Source organism: Manacus candei, unplaced genomic scaffold, assembly GCF_025592945.1.
Source record: "Manacus candei isolate 608988 ecotype Guabito, Panama unplaced genomic scaffold, ASM2559294v1 h1tg000060l, whole genome shotgun sequence".
In the NCBI taxonomy this organism is placed as follows: Eukaryota; Metazoa; Chordata; class Aves; order Passeriformes; family Pipridae; genus Manacus; species Manacus candei.
The window spans coordinates 12,169,304-12,192,328 of NW_026138108.1; positions in this window are offsets into that span (position 1 = coordinate 12,169,304).

The following is a 23,025-nucleotide window of genomic DNA, read 5'->3' on the forward strand; positions in this document are numbered from 1 at the left end:
ACTATTCCTAAGACAATTTTCCCTCTTATAATGATACCCAAAATGGAATGCTAAAGTGAAATATGGTTATTTCAATTCCTGTACCCATAGACTGTAATTAAATTAGCTAAATTATCTCTTTTCTAAAAAAAAAAAATCCTGGAGATTCCTGATGGAAGTGCTGCATGGCTTTGTGATCCTTAAAATGATGGATTTATAGAAGACTGTTGTGACTCTCCATATGATTCTTTTTTTCTATAACTGTGGAGGTCAATAAAGCTAACACGATCCCAGTTTGGAGGCAGAAACTGGAATGCTTTATTTGTACAAAACTGGCATTTTTATAGGTCTGAGGCACTGCATATTCATGAGGGGTTTGCATATTCATAAGGAGGCTGGGTTTATTCTAAACAGGGGTTTTCACAGGGATGACATCAGGGGAAAACCCAGGTTAACAAATCTTGGGGTCTTACATCATAGGGAAAAACCCATCTTATTTTAGGTGGATTACATGGGGGAAAGGTATTCAAGTTTACAGAATTCACAGGATGCACAGAAAACACAGGGAATGGAGAAAAAACAATAGGTCTTATGCAGAGGCTTGATAAAGTCAGGGCACAGTCTCTCTGGGTCTTGGCAGGACATTCCAAAGAGGTGACATCCCCTCTGATCCTCAAATGCAGGTTCTTTCCTCAGCTTCTGTGGCCTAGGCCTTTTTGCTGAGGCCCATCAAATTCCTTTCTGCAGATGTTTTGATTTTGGAATCCTACATATAACTGTAAGAGGCAACATAATTCTGTTGATGAAAGACCAGTACTAGAGAAGAAACCTATCTCTTAACACATTCTAGTTATCTGAATAAAAGACAAAAACCCTCGGAGGGCAGCATGTTTCAATAGAAGGGGTAGTGTAGGAGCCCAGTTAAGTCCCTGGAGACAGGGATGCAGAGCATTTGGGAAGAGTTAGTTAAGGAGCACTAAAGGTGCTGCTTTTAACTCCCCACCTCAGGCTCTGAATGCAGAGCAGGCATGCACCAGGTGGAAAGTGCCTGTATGATTTTGCTGGGAGACATGAGTGCTCCGTTATTAGATTACTGAATCTCCCACTGCAGTGATTTCCAAAGCAAAGACCAGCCTCTAAACTTAGAATATTTGAATGGGCTCTGAGTCTGAAAAGTGCTGACTGCTCCTCTCTCATAAACAACATATCTTTTCTTTGGGCTTTTTAAAAATCCCCTTAGTTTTGTCCGTATGCTATGAGATTCTCCCTAAAATGCCAAGAGCTTTGCATGCTTGTCTCTCTTGCTTCTGCAGTGACATTTGTGGCCTGGGATTGAGCTTTTAAAAAATACTCTTTCGAGCACTGAGCCTTGATGTCTTGCCAAGATTTTTTAATTAAAACTCTTTTCATCAGATATGTGTGTTTTCTTAAAAAAAATAATATGGCAGAACAATGACTACAAAATTACATGGGTGGATTATGCTTTAAATGTGTGATTACTTTGTGTGCACTTGAATTTTAATTTTACAGTTTTCTCTTACCCCATAAGTTCCCTACTGTGGTTTAATTGTTACTGGCAGTGAAAATCTACAATAATCTCAAAGACATCTGGTTCCTTCAGTTTTATTAACTTGAAGCAGATAGAAGCAAATATATTACAACATACCTATTTCTTAAATACTTATAATCTTCAGAAACATTAGTTGTGTCTTACAGGAATGATCCAACCTTTTGTTCACAAACTGCTTAGCTTTCTTAATGTTTGGTAAAAACCTTTTAAACCTTGTTTCTGGTATAAGCTGTAAAAATAACCTGCTAGTAAAATCACATGGAGTTGAAGAGCTAAAGTGAGAGTAGGTGAGGGTCCAGGAGGAATCTTACTGCTCATCTTTCTGTAAGATAAAAAGAAAAAAGAGCCTCACTGGTTCCTCCTGGCAGAAGTAGCTGGAGTCCAGCACAGTCACTTTGAACGGGGCAAAAAAATACGTTGCAACAGGCTTTTGATTGTGGCGTTCCCTTATGATTTTAAGGGTCTCTTCATGAGTGCTCCAGGCTGAGGATATTTAAACCCCGTGTAGTTACCTCTCTGAATGAAGCACCAACTTGCATGATGGTCCCAGGCTTGAGGAGAGGCCAGGCCAGCTGAATATATGGTCTGTGTGAAAGGGTTAAATGCCAGAATTAAAGGAGAATGTGAATGCATGGCAGATACTTTGTCTGCCAATCCTTGCTAACTTGAGTTTGGGCTCCAAAAATGACATTGGGAATTTTTCACTGCAGACCCAGCAATAAGTGAAAAACAGACTGTCAAGTAGCCCTGCATTAAACCAGTTGCCTTCACTTAACCTGGCACATGTATAACAGAGGCTACTTTTTCTTCATCCTTAGCACTCTTTTGCAAAATCCATCTGTGTCTGCATTTTAGCTGCAATACCAGTACATACTGATATTTTTCTATAAATAAATAAAATACACGCAGATGGGACTGAATATCCAGTGGAAACCATTGTGGTAAGAGTCATCATTTCTGAACCATTTTTTCAGCATAACTTAAATACATATCAACATACAACCGTGCTTTAGGTTTTGTTAGTTATCAGTAATTAAATAAACATGGGCTGCTGTTGCTAGAAGAATTAAGTACCAATATTAGCATTGTTAAATAGAAATAGATACTTGAAGGGGCATCATATTTTTATAAATATATATTTTAAACACTAATTTTTTCCTAAGAGTGTTGCAAAGCTCTTAAGAATAATAAAGCATTTTAAAGTTCTTCAACATTTGGTAAGCTGTATTCATTATTCATAGAAGTAATATGAATAAGTAATATTGAATGGCATTTGATAGTTGTATTTTGCCTGTAAAAGACTGTGTTAATGAGGACTGCTGTTAGCACTCATCATGAATACAAACCTGTTTACTTGAGATGTGAATTAAAAAGTGGGGAAAAAATGTTCTGAACTAAAGCAGAATATAGAAATCTTTTGTCTTATTGGGGGAACAGGACTTTTTTTCAGGGAAAAAAAATCAGAAAAAGAAAGTAGACTTGTCAGCAAGGCAACTGGGTTAATAGATCAAAGATTACTATTTTGTTCTAATCTGCTGTGTAATAGAAATTTCCTTATTTCTGTCTCTGTAGTACAGTTTGCTGTACATGAAGAATCCTTTAATCTTTGCTTTTCCACTATTTTAGTTTGTATTTAGTGCAGAATCCCAGAAAATGATATAGTGCAAACTCTAGAGGAGCCCTTTGGCTCTAGCCCAGGATCTACTTGTGCTTCCTTTATATTGTTTATTGCTATTTGAGAACTGTCTAAGCAAATTTTAGAAAGTGGCATTTCTTTGAGCACTGTAGAAGTTCTTTTGAGTTTAAAATGTTTTAAATTATTTCTGTATTACTGGCATTATTCTAGGCAATACCTGTTTTTACCTTTTTAAAAACAAAGTCAGAAATGGGAGAAATTCTTCTGACTACAAGTAGGCAGTTTTTGATGGGTACCCAGGTGTCCAGCTTCCAGCTTTGGCCCAAGAGAACGCCAGAGATTCCCAGTCATGTCTTCAAGGCCACTGAGGTATCTGCTGGGGGAGTAAGGGTGGTTGGTAGAATTTGTGCTTTAAAAAATGAGGTAAGTGAATTGGTAGTAAAAAAAACCCTCATCTGCGTTGTGAAACTAATGAGATGGGATGGAGGGAAAGGCACTGTTGTGCACAGATTCAGCATAATTTTTTAATGCTTTAGAAACCTGGACCACCAACTGAAATAATTTGTTTATGTTTGACAGGACTAAAACTTAGTCAGGAATTGTTGCTGGCATAGCTGTTACCCGTGTTCACAAACTCAGAACTTTAAACCACGGCAAAATAAATAAAATATGCGATACAATAGGATAAAAGTAACAAAGCACAGCTCTACCTCTTCAGCTACTTGTTGTTGCAAAAAGCAGATGGAGAGGATGATATATTGAATTACTTTATGTATGCACAGGCTCTAATGTAGTTTCCTCCATTTTTTGCTTTGTGTGTGTTTTGTTCTGATAGTACTACTTCACAAATGCCATTTTAGTATCTGCCAAATGTTGCATTTAGTTGGGAGAATTTACTCCCTTCTAATCCAACCACTGCTCTTGCATTGAAAGTATCATGAGAGACTTTCCTGCATCTTAAATCAAAATCAATGAGAGATTGAACTTTTATTCCTTCCTTTTCTTCATCTGAAGTTGTAATGATTGTTTAGGGAAAGCACATTTGAAATGAGTGTGAAAAATAGCTTGGTTCAAAGCAGCAGGAAGGGATAGCTTTTGTTTAGGAGCAGTTGAATCAGTGCACAATGTTGATAAGGATGCCTAAAATTCATAGGTGTAGTGGTGAGAAAGTCTGTATTCTTTAGATCCTTCCTGTGTTACTGTATACTTCTTATAGCTTTAAAGAAATACATAGCAATATTTTTACTACTAATTACATTTATTAAAGCTGGGGCTGAATTTTACCCTCATCTGCCATTGTGTTCCCTGCTGATTGAGTTGTTGCATTGACTGCAGTTCAGAGCATGGTTTGTTTCTAATAAGCATCAAACTACTGTTTACTTTTGCACAGCTGGTTTATCTCCTTTTTTTCCCTGTACAACTGGTAGGTTGAGGTGGCATTAGTGTCATAGTACGTGGACTGACTACACAACATTAGTAGTCCTTTGATATAAATCTTCACAGGCTATTGTGATTTGGTAGTTGCAAAAGGACTAAGATAAAAATTAGCACAAACAGGTCGCACTTCTTGTTGTCGTGGCTTGTACCCTTATGCATGTTGCAAAGGGAAATATAAACCCTTCCATAGCTGTCAGCTCTTACATTATGACATTTCCCTGGACGGTGTTTGATTCTGCCTCTCAAAGCAGCAATGACAGCAATTGTGTGCTCTGGGTTGGAGTCAGCAAGTGCAAAAACATCACTAACATTGACTACTGAGAGCAAGACATCCAATCCACTGCACGTCCTAGATGAGCCTGTTGGGTACCTCACCTGGCAGAACTGCTCTACTGGAACAGGGCAAGCCAGGGAATAATGTACAACTCACCCAGGTTACACTGATCCTGCACTGGGAGTTAATCTAGGATAACAGCAATATCCAGTGTAATCACAGGCCACCTGAGGGTTGAAATGAGATTTCCATCCTGTCCTTGCCTCTCTTATGCAGTCTTCAGCCTGTGGTTCCCCTTGCAAATAAGTGCAGGTAAGGAAATGGAGCCGTTGAGCCTCCCTGAGCAGCTGGGAGTGTGGGAGAGAACCCACAAGAACGAGGGGAGCAGTTTCTTCAGGGTTAGGGAAGTGTCTGGAGTAGCAGGAGTCTGCACAAGAGCAACAGGCTTATCCAAATAAAAAAAGTAATAAAAATACCAGCACTTAAAAGGATATGAAATTGCTTTTAAACAGAAGTAAATATCTTACAGGCAGGATGGGGACTATCCGAGGATGCCAAACCAGAAAAACAGAATTAACCTACTTATCAAAACACTTCAGAAAACAAAATCAGAAAGTGTCATTGTTAAAAGAGTAGAATAAGGGGACTGTAAGAAGCAAGAAAACATTCTACTAAGAAGTGAACCAGTGTTCAAAGGGGAAAGATACAATGGCTGGTAGATTCTAGCAGGTTAAATGTAAAAGCACAAGACAGGGGAGGGGAAAAAAAATGAATAATAAATAATTTTTTTCGAATATGTCAGAATTAGGAAGCTACAGAGTAAGGCTGATAGATGATCAAGGTGTAGAGGGAACACTCAGAGAAAATAAGCACACAGCAGAAACTTAACCTTCATTTTTCCTTCTGTGTTCTTCACCCAATGGAATCAGGCTGTGGAAACCTTTGCAAAAAGATGACACAAATTCTGAAAGCTTACAGAGCTTTCAAGAACAGATCAAAGAAGTTAATTGATGAGGAGCTCTCTTAAGGCTAAATACAAAGATGTTCTCTGTCTCAAAAGTTGCCTGAGCTACACATCCCAGGATGCTGGGAGGACTCATTGCAACGTTACTTACTTTTCTCACATATTTCCTTGAGCATCCTCTCACTGCCTTGTTCTCCTCTCCCTTTCCTGAGAGCACTGCAAAGCTTTACTTAGTGATTCAGCTACAGCAGGATCTCAGAAAACTGGAACAGGGTCAGGATTTGAAGTGTCAGTGATATTTAGCCTGAAACAGTTTACTGTGTGCTCTCCTCACAAGCGTGTCTTTCAGAGCTGCTGTGGTACTGCCGATGGGGCAGCAAATGCTGTGGGGTGAAGAGGGATGTGTCAGGAGGGCAGCAGCAGAAGTGGAAAGGGAGCAGTTTGGAGAAGGGGGAATTTTGGACAGCTGTCTGACAGCCCCCAAAGAAAGTGTTCAATGTTCAGTTCTCAGTCAATTTTCTAAAAACCTGAAAAAAAAACAGTATAGACTCACTTGAATATAGACTCAGTGCTGGATGGGCTCTGATCTGGACATGCTTCTGTTTTGTTACTTCTTTGTAGTAAAGGCACAGCATTTACCTGTCACAGATGCAGTTCCTCCTCATTAGCAGAGGGAAGGGGGAGTTGCTGACTGTCAAGGGCTGGATCACACATTGCCAAGCAACATATGGAAAAGCTGTGCTTTCTTTCATTGTCATCACCTCTGCTGCAAACGGGTTATGGCAGTGTGGTACATGGCCTAATGGAGTTAGAAAAAGTGACATTAGTCTAGCTTATTGATAAATTAGTGGAAAAGTCTGGTGTGAAACTTGAGATTCTTTTTTTTCTGACAGTATTTCACACTCCTTTGTTTATTACACTGGACAGAAGTTCACACACTTCACTTATTTTAGGACAGATTACATATCAACTGTCTGATAGAAATTTCCTAGAATTTACTCACATGTTAGTCATTTTAGGCTACTATAGAAGAAGTTACAGAAACAGCAAACTACTTTTGTTCATGACTAAAGTAATAATTTACTATATTTTCAAATAAATGTTTTACTGCTCAATGCTAGAATCATTCTGCTTAGGAATTTTGTATGTAGGTAATCTAAACTAAAATCTGGTACCTATTCCCTAACTCTCTGTCACTTATTACATATCTTGTGTCTTAGATGACAAGCTTTGTAGAAGGCAGGGACCAGAGAATGCCAGAAATGGTAGACTCTTTTCTGCTTGTTACATGCTGTAAATGTCTGTGTTTATTTAGCTTTCCTACTTGTGTCTTGATAATGTACAGTACAGAAGCAAAGGGGATATTGAACTCTTACTATCACCTTCTGCTCCCAGTTATGAGCAGGCCAGGTGGTTGCTTGTCTCTTTTCATGGTCCTGCAGCATCACTTAGGCTGTCCTGTGATCTAATTTGAACTTTGCTTATCAGTGTGAGAGATGCTGCAAGCACCATCCTGGGGATGAGGAGAGTTCAGATTCATGATAATGCAGGCACTGATAACAGCAGGACAGACAGGTACTGTGCCTGGATGGCAGAGGTGTTTCTCAACAGTGAACTGGCAGCACTCTCTTATAAGAAGGAAGAGGTGAACGACACAAGTAAATGGGGCAGGAGTTGAAGAGGATATTTCCTTCTCTTTAGGCAGGGAAACCTCTCAGGGCAGGGAACCAAACGCACAATTACTTTGTGACTGGGGCTGGTTTAGCCTGGATTTTAGTTTAAGGAAGAGAAACTACTTTTCTATTGCGTGATACCTCCCTTGCAGAGGGATAGGATGTGAACATTGACCTGGTAGAGAGGTATAACATTCAGGCCAAAATCTATGGGTCAGAAGTTCAAATTTGTGTTTCAGAGAGGGTTGAATAGGAATTAAGTGAATACATTCAAATATTTTTTGAAAGAAAATACTTTTTGTTATCTGATGTATTAATTTGCATTTTTAGCTGGTTTATGGTTCATTATGGATATACTTATTGTCTCCATCCAGTATTGATGGAAATATTTTGTAGACAGAAAATAAAAGAAGAACAATTGGTGCTGTTGCTACTTTTCCAATTTCAACTAGCAGAAAGTGACTCTTAAATCACCAGCAAATCTTGCCAACCCAAGCCCATTCATTTAATGTGGATATTACAGGAATTTTTCTATGACAATTTAAGAAAACATGATGAACTTTTGTTGATTGTTAATGTTGAAGGAAGGAGGTTATGGATTTGAACTATTTGGCTTCTTGGGAAGGAAGCATTTGCAACTGATTATTTACCACTTGCCAAAGAGTATTTTTAAAATTTTGAAAATGGAAATCAAAAAGGTTTAAGGTAATGCTTGATCTTTGCTGAGTAAGACATACCTTCTTGCTAACTTTTGGACATTGATATTGTGATCTTCTCCAACTTCGTGCCAGTCAAACTTAAATGCTTTCAGTGGCACTGCATCAGTCTTATGTCAGTGTAACTGCTTACAAATTTGAAAACACATTTTCCAAGATATTCTCAGTTGCCTTTTATAATTGCCTTACAACTGGAAGATGGCAACATTTGAAATGTTAACAGGTTTGTTATGTGTCTCTAGTACTTCAGGTTGAAGGCTGGGAATTGTAAATGAAACTCTGCTGCTGGGCTTTTTCCTGGTGTTTTCCTTGTTGTTGGAAAGGGACTAAATGAGGAAAACACAATTTTAATCTGTTCATTTGACAGTTGCCCTCTGGTATTTGAGCTGCATAAGTTACAAGCAAATGCCTGGGAATGTTTTTTAGTTATATGCTTATATATATATATATATCTGCAAGACTAAGGATGATATTTTAATACCTATTGAACTTGTTCAGGGTATCTGACCCTATGAAATTAAACATTGGAAATCATATAGTGGAACTTGTTAATTCACATTGAATTCAATGCTTTATCCAACATGACTGTTCTGCATCACCTGGTAATATAAGGAAATCATATTATTCTCTGTGTCATAACCAGTGTATTGAAGTGCAGAAGGACATAAGGCACAAACTCTCAAAGTTATTTAGAGATCTGTGCAGGGCAGGGAATTTTCTGCATGGTACTGATCGTGTTGGCCAGACAGGTTTGAGCCAGGAGCACCAACTAGGGAGCCTAGAGATATTTTTCTTGCTTTGTTCAGGTTAATATTGGCAGCTGCAGCTCAATAAGTGCCTTTACGGCAGTCAATTCCTATGTATTCACCCCCTGGTAATTTCTTTCTAAAATCCATGTCCCATATTGTCTTCTACACCTCAGTAACTGCAAATTGAGAAGAAAAAATGGTCTCGAATAAAACCTATTCTTTCAACTCGTCCCTTAGTTACTGTCTCATTTGAGTTCTGGTTACTGTCTGAGCGACCATTGACAGTCTGCTTCAGTGCAGTTTCAAACAGATTAGTGTAAATCACTGCCAAAAGTGGTTCTGCCTAACTTGGCTCAGCACAGACATGGACCCGGGGCTTTCATAAAATCAGTCCTGGTTAATGCAGTTATAGAAACTGTTCTTGCTGCCTCTCAGCCAGGAATTCCTGCAGGTCTTTCCATTGCTCTGTTCAGCCTCCAGAGGTGTAAATGGGAGGGAGGCTGGCTTCCTTCTGCCCTGGGCTCTTTGTGGCTTCCAGGTGTGGTCGGAGGGGCACCTTATAATTACTAATATGGATGGGTGCCAAATTGGTTGGCAAACTTGGGCATATTGAACAGTTATAAAATTAAACCCCCACTTGACTAAGTCAACATGAACGGGGGTAAGTGCTCAAGCAAGGTCGTGAATGACAGAACTATCCATCTATGCTAACCAGGGGTATGAATTATGCATTTTCAAATTAATGTTTAATAAATGCCACTATTAAATATGGCATTCAAAACCTTAGCTAGGAAAACAGTACTTTCGTCATCTTCAGGCCCATTTGAAAGGAGTACATTATGAATGTTCGTTATGGAGGGAATTTTTAAAAAATAAATATTTTAGCAACCATGGCCTTGGTACTGAATTTAGGTAGATCTAAATATCTTAGGAAGTGGGACTCTTGACTGGAGTAACTTATAATTCTGAAGTTCCCTTGCTTGGAAGTGAGATGATTCGTATTTTAATTTTATACAGATGACTAAATAATCCTCTATATTATTTTATTTGATCTGTTTCTAATCTATCTACCTTCAAATTCAACCTCAGTGTTTGCCTTCTTTCCACTAGCTCCTCCTTCCACATCATAGCAGAGTCCTCATCAAGGTAAGCCCATGCTACCTTGGGTGAGCTGCCTTCTCCACCCTGTCTTCTCTCCACCTGGAGCTCTGCCAGTCTCCTCACTTCCCGTGGCAAGTTATCCCACATGCTCTCTCACTCCACGTCTCAGCTTGGTCTCATCCCTTGCCTTTATATGTTAGTTGGGCTGCTTCCACCTCCTCCTCCTGCCTCTCTGTGCAGGCCTCTCTGCTCCAGCTCTGGGTGGGCATGAGAGAATTTTCTAGGAAGGTTCTGCACCCACCGTAGGAATATCCCCGTTGTGGGAAAAGCAGGGAGAAGGTAGTGCTAACAAGATCTCCTGTAAACTCCATAGCCCCTAGCTCCAAATTCTTCTCCAAGGGAACAGTTGGGACCTGATGGCATGTCTTGCTCTGTGTAACCTGATTATGATTTAATTGTATGATTAAAAGTGACAAACCAAGTGTGCAGTTCTGATGTGTGCAATGGCATCTGATGCTTTATTTGTTTTTGTTTAGGTTTTGCACTGGCAGGAGGGTGATATTAAACATCTTGGACTGCCACAGAAGCACCATCTGTAGCTCCCTCTAGGTTTTCTAGTATTTTTTGGGTCACTGGTCATTTTTGGTGGGGGAGGTCTAAACCCAAGAAAACGCACAACATTGATTTTTACCCTTAATAACAAAAAACTCAGGAAAAAGCGGGGAACTATGCTGGTGACAAATGAATTGATGTTCAATGAGTTTTATTTGACAAAGATTTTGTCAGGGGCTTTCATAAAGATCAGAGAAGATGACTTTTTTTTTTTTCGGCTGAAAGCAGCTGTAAGTGAAAGAACTTAAGCTTGGTTTAATTCCATTTCTTTCTAAAGTAAATAATGAAAAAGTGAAGGCAAAGATGCAGTTACAACTCTATAACTGTACCAGTATGTGGCCTCTTAATGAGCAACCTAAGGGAGGTCTTACCTGTTGATGAATTGTTTATGCTTTTTAAATGTATTATGTATTTCACTCCTTGCTCCGTAAGGAGTTTGACAGATGGCTGAACTCACATCAGGGGAATACACTGATATTGAATTATTCTGAAGATGGTACAACGACTGGGGATTTCTTTAAAGATCCCTGTATTCCAAATTAAAAAAAAAAAAAATCCCTATTATTTGAGATGTTTGTATTTAGGTCACGAGATGTTATTCATAAACTCGTAAGTAATTTTTTTCATTGCCCAAACCAATCTTTAGTCCTGCAGAAGTAGTACCATGCGTGCTCTTATTGCAGTTTTAAAGGAAGAAAAGAGGTTTTAGCAAAGGGGAACTTTTTCCTTTACTTTTCCACCGAGAACCAACACTTGAGTCAGATGCTGGCCCTTTGCCCCGCACCTATGATCTCAGTGCAGCTTGTTCCACTGCCTTATCACTCACCTGTTTCTGACCTGATGGTGTAACCTGGAGAGAACAGCACGGTAATGACCTGCAAACATCTCGTTCAGGCTCTCCAGCTGGTCCATCTCTCATGTGAAACACCCCATTGAAACAAACTGTGTGTTCCAAATGCTTCCCAGTGCAGGGCCCAAAGGGTGACCAAGCTGGATAGATCAGAACAGGTGGGACAGCAGGGAACATGCTTAGAGATCTGAAACCTAGAACCCATTTCTCAAAGTCTGACAGCCAGGTTTAAGTTAAGTTTCTGAGATGTCTGCTAAGAAACTGCTGCATGTAGAATGTGCTGTGGGTAGGCTCAGATTGTCCCTTTGGGTTTTTAGCAAGGGTTTTACTTCTGGGTAATGTTTGAAAGCCTAAATACAGGAGGAAATGCCCAACTTTATCCCTGGGAAATGTTCTTACATGGATTTTATTTTTAATTTGTTTTGCCTTTGTGAGGAACATAGTTACAGAAGTTGAAGAAACCAATTTTCTTGTGCTCAGCTTTGTTATGGGGTTACATAAACCATCCATCATGCAAATTCTAAATATATTATACTAAGTGTTTCAAGGTAATTGAAAATGTTCCATTAATTTCCACTGCTGAAAGGGATCTGGGACATTTCTAATGTAGTTATTTTTCTTTCCAACTCGTGCATCACAACAGCCCTCTTAGTGTTGGTTTTGGTCCATTCTCTTCCAATTTTAAGAAAGATGTATAATACAGTAGTAATTTATCAGATTTTTAGCTACCTGGGAAATCAAGTTTAGTCTGCTCACAGCAGGATGTTATTATTTCTTTCATTACCCTACATTGGTCTGTTGTCTTGTGATAATTATAGTAACAAAGATTTCCTACTATCTGTCTGAGGAACACTACCAGAATATATAAGCATAGAGAAATTTTCTGTAAGTCAAACTTCTGTTGTCTGTACAGAGGAAAAGGGAGAATAGAGTTCAAACCAGCTGTTCTTGTTTTTGTGATATTGACATTTTGCTTTACCTGAAAATCATCAGCAGAGGAAAAGCTGCACTGCTGAGACTAAAGTTATGGAGAAACAGCCTTGACATTTGGAAAGTAGTTCCCAAAGCTTGTAAATGATAAGTGAGGAGGTAACTTCTCAAGAAGGATGAATAGCCATAAAGAAGATTTTTATTTACTTATTTTTTTTGTATTAACATTTTTTTGTTGCTGATTTGTTGAAGACCAAAAATTAGCAATATGTTCTGCTTAAATCTACTTTTTTCTTACTTTTAACAGTCCAAACAGCTGCCACAATATTTGCAGATTTGTACATTGGTACAATATCAGCTCCTTGAAAAAGGATGAGAAAAGTTGATTAAGATCAGATAGCATTCAGACTGGTTACAGAGTCTCCAAAGCAATTTAAACATGTGATGCTTTTGCTGAGAAAGTTAAAATTAATAACAGTTTATTAATAGAGTCCATGTGCAAGTAGTTACAGTGTAAAGCACTGGCAGATCCCCATCAAGCTGAAGAAATGGGAAAAAAGGAAAACATGCTTTCAAATGTTTTGTTTTGCTAAAGCTGCTCTGGCTTTTTGCTTCTCTTTGAGATGCTAATCCAGAGCACAAAATAAGTAGCAGATCCTGATATTCCTCTCCCTATTGAATTATGAACTAACCTGCAAAGGACACATTGAAATCAGTTACAGAATAATATGTTACCCTCAGTAAGCACAGAAATAATGAAGTTAAGCAGCAGATTACTAGCAGTGGTAATAGCAGTGTGGAGTTTGTTTTAGTGCATGTGATGTATCTCTCTGAAATATCCACTGTGGTTAACTGATTAGGCCAAAGTCTATAGCTTTCACCTTAATCAGCTTTATCACTAAATAACATTATTGAGCAAATTCTCCGTTTGCATGGTGCACAAATATCTGAATGTACCTACAGTGATCTCTCTAGAGGAGGATAATTCCTGAGAAAGCACAGCCATGTTTCTCAAGGTCAGAAGAGTTCTGTTGGATATGCTTTACTTAGCAGTCATGGGGCTTCCAGCAGTGGAGAGGTGAGGTAGATGAGGAAGGCTGTCAAGCCAAAATTTTGTAACATATTTGTCATCCTAAAATTACCTGTTGAAGAAAGGTACTTACAGGCCACTGGGAAAATTAATTTGAGTTCTTTAGCGATGCTTTACAAAGACTTTCTCATTATACGCTTTTAGACTTTCAAAATGGTATGGAGTTTGTGAAACTTCAGGTAAACAAGCTGAATGGAATATTTTACAGCTTGTCTTGTATGAAGGAGGCTACGGGGTAAGATACAGCAAACATGATTGGCAGAGCTTTTGTGCTCTTCCTCTACAAAACCTTTAAACAAAAAAAAAACTGAGTGACTGAGTCATATTCAGTAGACTAGAAAGATAATTTAATCTCCTTTGTACTCAAGTGCTTGGATCAGTTACAATGGGTACTTCAGTAGGCTTGTGGGCTGGGGCAGAGCCAGACCTGTCGGTCACTGGCAGCACGAGAATATCCTAGTTCCGAGAGTTCCTCTGCAGCCTTTGGGAGTTCATCTATCTCTCTCTGCTACAAATGATTTTGCCTCAGAAAACTGGGGCAAAACTTGTAACTTTTTGCAGATACTTAGATAATGCTACCAGAATTGGTAAATTCAAGGTTCAAATGACCAGGAGCTGCTCTTAAACTCAGCAGACACCACACCACTGGCTTAATCTCTTCGTGTGAGTAGTGATGAGCTCTAGAAAATTATCTTCATAAGTACCAAATCTGTATACAACAAAAATATAGCATTAAGGGAGGGGAAACAAGATTAATCTGTGTGTAACATAATAACCATATTTATACACATATTAGTGTGTGTGTGTAACGTAATGTAGACATAACAGAAATACAAGTGAAACTTGCCTTCCACAGCTAGGCTGGCAAGACTCCCCACCTGATGGTATAAACATCAGATATTCCTATCACACTCCACGACTTTTTTAGGCCCATCAGGCTGGTATCAGTTCAGGCATGTCAGGGGCACTGATGATGCTTCAACACAGAAGTGTGAGTGATCTTAGGCCCTAACCTGAATTACAGGAATAAAGCAGCTCATCCAGAAGGTGCTGAACAACAGTATATTTGATTCACTGCTCCTGAAAAATAACTTGTTATTATTTTATTGACTCTTATCCAAACCTGGAGCAAAGTCTTCACTTCAAAGTACAGGTTTTGCCATTCTTTACCTCTGATGTAGATGCACTACCTCATGGATTCAGCATTTCAGTCATCAAGTACATTTGGCACAGGTTTTTTTTTTAAGGACAATAAAGCAAATGAAGCGTTGACCAAGCACTTCTGTGAGTCCTACCCAGAAGTTTCCTGAAGTTCAGTATATACTGCTACATGTTGGTGTTCAAGCCCTAAACCCCCTGCAGAGCCAGGTCCTTAAAAATACAGAGACAATGCCCAGCATTCTTGATAATTATTGCTGGGCTTCTAAAGGAAGACGTTAGTTTCATGCATGCATGTATGTATAAAAAATATTTTGAGCAGGTGTTGTGAACTGAAAACAGGTGACAAGACTTGAAACCTGCAGAACCATAATCTCCCTTCTGGAAAATAGCTCAAACTTGCAAAGCTTCACTACACATTTGGAATCTGGCATGTTGTCCCATTTCTGTGCTGGACACCTAAGGTACCATGAGGTACTAACCCTTTAGTGAAGTGGGTATCTGCTCTGTGTTATAATATGAACATGTAACTCCATTCACTTTTCAATTTATTCTGTGTATAAAAGAAAAAACTTCCTTAAAAATTCTACACTAATCTTTATTCTAATTCATTCTTCCAAATGTGTTTCAGGACATTTATGTGTAAATTATTCAGGAGACTATATTCTCTTTGGCCTCAGCTTTTAATGATAAAACCTTAAACTTCAGATAATCCCTCATCATTCTGTCACTGAAGTCTAGTATGTCTACAAACAGGCTCAAATCCACTGTGCTTGCTGGTAAGAGGCAGTGTCTTCCTTTGCATTCCTTGAGAATGTCTGTCTTATGGTTTTCAACAATGAGAAAACCCATAGGGAAGCAGCTACACCAAATCACAAACCAGCTGGTCTGCTCCGAGGGAAAGGAGGTTGAGCTCTGTTGGAGCCTTTTTATAATCACACAAGCAGAGGATGGAACAGAGGAGACTACTTGCTACCTCAAACAGACTCTTCAGCCTAATATAAAACCTCCAGGAGCAGAGTACAAACTGTGCCTTTTGCAAAGGGGACAGAAAGGGCTTGTTGATGTAATCAGGGTTACAAAAAACAACATGTTTTTTTTCCTGTGCGTTCCCTTCCTTACGCACCCGTGGTTGTCCGCCTTGCACAAATCCTGTAATCACTGCAGCCTTGCAGGCATCAGATCAAGCCATCATCCACTAAGCATTAATGTCAAAAGCAATGCTTTTGTGTGCTGCCCCGTCACCAGGCAATCCCACTGCACTGACCACGATGTGTGATCACAGGCATGTGTGTTTGCTGTCCAGCTGTTACCTGGGTTTAGCAATATTTTGCAGTTTTCTCAGAAAAGCTTGAGATTTCGTGTCAGGAGAAAGGGAAGGTTAATAGTAAAAGCATTCACGATTGTGAAAGGACAGTGTTAAAAACTGTAACTAAATATTCATGCCAGAGATGTTACTATCATCTAGGCTTTTAGAGTACTGCCTGAATGGGGGAAATGAATTCTCTTTCCATTTAACTCAGTGGCCAAATTTACTTGCTTCAGTGGGAATAGGATTAAACTCTTTGATAACAAAATTTCCTGAGGAAGGAAGGGATAGCATGGTCATGGACAAATCTAATAATTTTTCTGCTCTAATCATCTTATGCCTCAAAGAGGCACTTATACCCCAGGGGGGCTAATATTTACATAATTGTAATTTATTGGGTGAAGATTTTCCTAACGCAAAGAAACATCAAAGTGTTTGTCTTTGTCAAGTTCCAGAACAATTTTGAACTTCACATGGAAACGAAAGGTAAAGGAAAATATTCCTTTTGGACCAATTAGAGAGAAATGGCACACAGTATTTGAAATCATATGGGCTGTTGGAGTATTTTTAAAGGAATGCAATTAATATTCTGTGATGAACACTTATCAGTGCGGTCGCTGGGTACAATGTACATGGCTGGGGGGTTTTGCTGGAGTATCTGATTAAAATAATTGGTTATGTATTTGAGCAGGGTGTTTGTGTTAACTTTATAGGCAGGGCAGTGCTTATGTTAAAAAAATGCTTTCCCTAGTATTAAGTCCTCTCTAAAGAACATCATTGGGTATTGTAATTTCAGTATTTCTACTACAGTATATGTATTCGGGTGAAATACTGATTGTTTATCAGTTACTTCTAAATGTACTGCTTTTTAGTATTAAATTGAGGGCTTGTTTATGTAATACTTTCACATGTTTTCTCTTCAAATGCTTGTTCGCCCTTTAGTTAGTTTTGGCCAAATATAATTCAAGGAACTTTAACTAGCAATGCAACTCTCTACTGCTTGTTGTGTAATAACCTCGAGATGTTTTAAAGACATTAATTACTCAAGGTTAATTGATTAAGCTTACTACTGATCTGGGAATTACTGTGCTGTTTCTGCAGGCAGGGAAAAGCAGAAATGGAAGCCTGGGCTTAGGGAATGGTACAAGATAGATCCTCAAATTCAATCACAGCAGCTGGAGTTCAGGTTTTGTTACAGCCATAGCTCACGAGGTTTCAGAATTTTTCAGGACCATTGAGAACACCACAAGGACCTCATGTTTTGTTATAATGAGAGGAAGGCAGGCTGTTGGGAAGTATCTTTTATTAGTGTAGTGCTGCAGTTGAGGAAGGGTTAGCAGAGAGCTCACACAGCAGATGCATGTGACGGAAAGGAGCAGGGGAACAGCTCGAGGAGGACTTAGGAGCAGCTTCCTAAACATGCTCTCAGCCTGAAGTGGTTTTCCTCCTGTGAAGCCCTTTAAAACGTAAGGCTTAGGCTTTTACTGTTTTTTCCATTTGAAGGAGAGAGAGGTTTGAGTTCAAACCTCATTTTTCTATGGATTTAATACACAGTATAACGATTGCCTAGGAGACTTGAACTTCTTATGGTGCAAAAGCAAGTAGGAAAAAAAAACCCACATAGAATGCACAGTGTTTTGTTCAAAGATTTGAATTGAAAATAAATTTGTTGAAACAAATTCTTATCTCTTGGCATTTATTGAACATTTCAGTGTCAGAGAAGTGAATAGAAAAGTACTTTTTTTGGCTTGTACATTCAGACCCGATGGGGGTGATTTTTAAATTTGCTTTATACTGACATTTGCCCCAGAGACTACACTGTGGAATTTCTTCTTTTGTAGCTAAGGTGCAGAAACATTGCTATTGATTGGTTTACACTCCAACCAGGCCAAAGCCCTGCCTGATCAAATATTGAAGGGAGAGCTTTAGATAAAAGAGGTTCTATATGATTTCAGATTGAGAAATAATGGGAAAAAATATATTTTCTCATATTTTTTGAGCAGAAAATGCTGGCTTAACAAATTATAAATTTCAAATTGAGTACTCAAAGAAAAGCAAGGCCAAACTTTCTGTTGACAAGGTACTGTTCCCAAAAGACTTTTCTCAAGTTTAAGCAGCCATCCAATTTAAGATGATAAAAATGTTGTGTCGCTAATGGCTAATTAATGGCTAATCACTACTTTACTCCACAAGTTACTAGTGGAAGTAAAAAGTTCTACACATTTTCCTTTCAGGCAAGGGCTTTGTAATTTTTTTGTGTTTTGAGCTTTTTGTCTTTTCTATAACTCACTAAGGTAAGTTTTTGTTTTGGTTTGGGGTTTTTCTTATCTTCCTGATTTAATCATGGGCAATTCAACACAGATTAAAGTAAAATAGGAGTAAAGGGAATACAAAAATTAGTAGTAAAGCTGTTGGAAGCAGCAAAGTAATGCCTCCACTTTCACTTTGCCAGCGACCCATAAAAAGGATTAGCACTTTTTAATGAGCACCTTGGAAGCAAGATCATGACTCAAGGACTCCTGGACCCTGAGACTGCACTAGATCTCATCTCCAGGTAGATGTGAAGGTGTGTTGAGACTATAGGATATGCAGGAGCCAGGTTTCCAGAAAAAGAATTTGGCAAGGGTTTACAGTCTGTCTCAGCTCAAAAGTTTCAAGTTGTTCCTGGATCTTGTAGATCTGTTGAGATTTGCTACAGGAAATTAATTGGCTTTCATGTGAAGTACTGCAGTGATATTTTTCTTCACAATTCATAAGTAGCTAGATGATCAGGATAATTTCTCAAACCGTGTATTTTTCTCTCTGGTCTAGTTTATTAATAGAAATAATAAAGTGGAGAAAAATCTACCTTCTCAAACATTGTGATAACATGTTTGCTTTGCTTTATTATTAATCCTCTTCATGAAATTCCTGCTTTATCTCTTAGTAGTGGTAACAGTAATTGCTCTACCTAGTTTTATTTTCACCAAGGTTTGCAGTTAGTGACAAGTTTTCAGTGATGTTCAAAGATTTTGTTAATTGGATACTCTTCAATTATCTCATATATGAAATACAGCACTTGACTTTTCCTGCTGCAGTTTATTTAGTATAAGATTTAAAAATAAACTTGTGACAGAAATAGCCTTGTTTTAGGCCTTGATCAATCATATACTCTAATCAATAGGTCTCTTTCTATTAACTAGCCAGGGTCTTTAATGGCCTCTTATTATATGGCTGTTTTGTCTGACATTTATTTTCACATCTTCCACTAGATTTTACTGCAAGAGGAAGTTCAGGGCTTGGGTTTAATGATAAAACCTTAGGGAAAGATTGCTATCCTTAAACATAAACCATGTGGGTATTCAGGTGGTGCAGTACTGAGGGATGAATTGCCTTTCTCCAATTTATGCTAGAAATTCCACTGGGAGGTTTACATGCTATTGGTAAATGTTTTGCCCCTGTGCCCCCCACCAGCCCTGATCTCTGCATCACTTGGGTCCTGATAGCTGAGACATTGACTTTAAAATAATTGTCTTCACTGGCAGAATCTTAATGTGACATTTTTGCAAAGTTTTTTGTTCCCTCTGTATGTTCAGGGAAATCTGGCAGAAGCTAGAATTAAGGAAAGAGCCCCTGGAAAAAAAAATGCCCATGATGTACTCTCTTCTCTACTGCTCTCTAGCTAGTGCCAAAATGTCCTTTGACTGACTCTTAATAGTGTGGTTGCCTGTATGTGAGGAAAAGGCAGGAAAAAAAAGCAAAAAAAGTATGCAGGATTCACTGTTTATTCATTATTGACAGAATTACTGTTTGAGGGGTTGTTCTGGTTTTGGCTTTTAGCATTTATTTTAGTGGTACATTAATTATCACTTATGTCTATGTCTTCTGACCTATTTCACTTTTGATATTCTCTAATGAATGTGCTTTTTCTAATTAAATATCAAAGTGCAACCCTTTTGACTTCAGAACCCTCTGAGTGTTATTTTCTTTTCCTCTACCCACTGTACGTACTTTCTTTGTGTCCCCACTTGGAGGGTGTTTTCGGCCCCTGGTGGGATGAGCAGCTGCCATGGATACCAGCAACACAAGCTGTGGAGGAAATTATCAGACAGTGGAAGCAAAAGAAATAATGGGTGAATGTCCAATCTTGTACAAGTGTAAATTGTCATCCTGCAGCTTAGGTCAACTGTGCATGTATCAAAAATTAATTTTCTACCTCTTGCAGGAATGAGTTTGTATTTATGTACCTTTAAATCACCTTGTTTACTATTTGTAGGAAGCACAATTTCTTCATGTAATTACTCCCTTTGATATTAGATTGCTTTAGAAATTGTAAAACCAGTGGTGGTTATTGAGTTTTAAGCCTGTGAATCAGCAGGAGGAGCTAGACAGTGACTTGAAGATTTAAGCGATGATCCAGATGAACTGTGGTGTGTCTGCCTATTCAGATGCTGAGAAGTGAATGAGTAGGGAGTTGAAGGCACAGTCAAAATGGGAAATAGAAGTGAAGTAAATATTCTGAGTTTGAGGTGGTAGCATGGAAATGTACACACTGCACATGAAATGAGCAATGTTCTCAGTGGTGAAGACACTAGTAATTCCTCAAAGCGTGGGTTGAAACAGTGGTGGAGATATTGCTGTAGAATTGTGTCATTTTCTGACCTCAGTAACATGCCTACTTTCCCTTGCAAACATGTACAGTAGGAAGGCATCTATGCTACAGGTGAAGGTAATGAAGAAAAGCAAGATATTTCTGAAGGAACTGTTAAGACAGACCATTTTAGCTCTGAATGAGTTAAAATAGTCTTGTTTACCTCAAACCATTCTGAAAAGAGGGAAAAAAGGTATCTTTTGTGTAGAGTTCATCATATTTACTTCTGTGGTAGCCCCTTGAGCAGTAGGCCTCTAAATGGGCTGTAATTCAGCATGCCTTTAAATATTTTTTTTGTTATTTCTTTCTCAGAGGTTTTGGGGTTTAGGTAGTGAAGAAGCAGATTTAATGCCCGTTTGTCATGGGATTCAGCTTTCTCTGATGTTATATAGGCAATTTACTTTGCATTTGTTTCAGTCAGTCTCCATGTCCAGTGGGATAACCAGGACTGGAGTGCTCATTCATTTTTTCCATCATGGGGTTTTGTTGCCCTTAGAAACAGAAACGTGGATGAAATGTCACACAATACAACTGAGTGAATGGTTTTACCCCGCTGGAAATGGTTTAACTTCCTCAGGTCCTAAGGAAACAAGAAAGGAATCAAGCAGGTACCCTCAGTTTCTCCCACTTTCCATTTTGTGTCTGAAGCAGGATTGCCAGAGAGGGGGAGGAGGGAGAATTTGGCAGGCTCCATGCTTCTGTTCACAGAGGGACCATGAGATGAGCTACACCTTAGGTTTTTCCCATCTGGAGAACACTGTCACTAGTGAGGGTTAAAAGTGGTGAATGCAGCACCACAACTATGGCCCTGAGAGCCCTCAGGCACTGAAGAAAACCTTTGCTATTCTGTTCAAAGTAGCTTTACCCTCTCTGTGTTGTGTCTCATTGCTCAGTGCATATCGAGGCTAAAGGACCAGGCCTGGTAAAGGGTACTGGCCCACTATTCAAAAGATGTGATTTGAGCTTTAAGCAAGACTTTGTAACTTCACTTTTTCTCTGCTGTTCCTTCTGCATGGTCAATTATTATGGTGTGCTCCCAGGCCAAGCATGGGTTCTTGCTATCAGCACATGCAGTGTGTGGCTTCAGCCTGGAGGGCCCTCTTGGTAGAGTTGTGATGTGAATAATGTTGCCATCAGCACAGTAGCATTTTTTAGCCATATTTAACACTGCTCAAGCTACGCCCAAGTATGCATGAGAGACTTCAATAACAACTGATGTGCAATAAGGATTGCGTCACTGGAAGGTTTTAAAGTCTCACTGAATGGCTGCAAGGGTGCTTTCAGAAGCAATGAAGCTCAGCATATGTCAGTGTGCTGGAAGGCAGGGAAAAAACAATTCAAGCATCATCTCATACTGTTTTCATTGAATCCTTTGAAAATGACTCCAGTATAACTGGACGTAAGTGGCTCCCTTTGGTATTCCTTCCCACCCTCCCACGTACCTTTCAGGCAGGGATTCATGGGAGTAGAGTTTCTTTCACTTGTCTTATTCTGGCAACAGGTTAGTCTAAAATGTGCAGGATAGGAAGCAGGTTTTCAAAAATCTGCATGGAGTAATTCTAGCTGGTAGAGGACCAAAATTTTTTGGTTTGTTTTTGGCAATTATGTACACAATTGGCAAGGCAGCCGTGTGTATGGTTAGCACGTGCAAGGTAACTTTTAGCAACGTGATTTCCTGAGAAGGTTGTGTATGCAAGTAGCTACTTAGCAAACTAGAATATTAAACATGTAAATTAAATAAGGTGATGCTGGTCTCAAAGTTTTAACTAAATCCTTTTGGTTTGTTACCTTATAGCACCTCTGTTGGTGTGATGTAGTGCTACACGTGTATGGCAGCATCACAAATATTGACAGGCAGCTTATTAAAGCACAAACTGTCACACTTTTGATACTTTCTGATATTCAGTTTTACACATTATATAAAGCAAAATATTATCTAGGGATTGTTAGTGGGGGAAAAAACCATCAAGGAGGCTGTATGAACTGATTTATACAATGTGATTGCCTGAGACAGCAGAGAATTGGACTTGATGACCCAGTTGATGTCTGTGTTCAAGTAACGGCAGGAGTCATGATGCTGTAAATATACAAGAATTACCCACCTACTGTCACTTTCTGTTGGCAAATGTTAACTGGGACAGATTTTGACTTCAGTCGTTTTCTTTTTGCTTAGCAGTTTTCTTTATTTTTGCTGGGAAAGAAAAGTTTGTTTGAAATGCAAAAACTGTTTGAAAATATCTGTTTTAAAATACAGAATAGGCACTTCCTGGAGGGTCTTGACTTAGTGTTGAGATATTTTGACTTTTCTATGAAAAATTTTCTAAAGCTTTAGAGTGGAAGCTTTCAT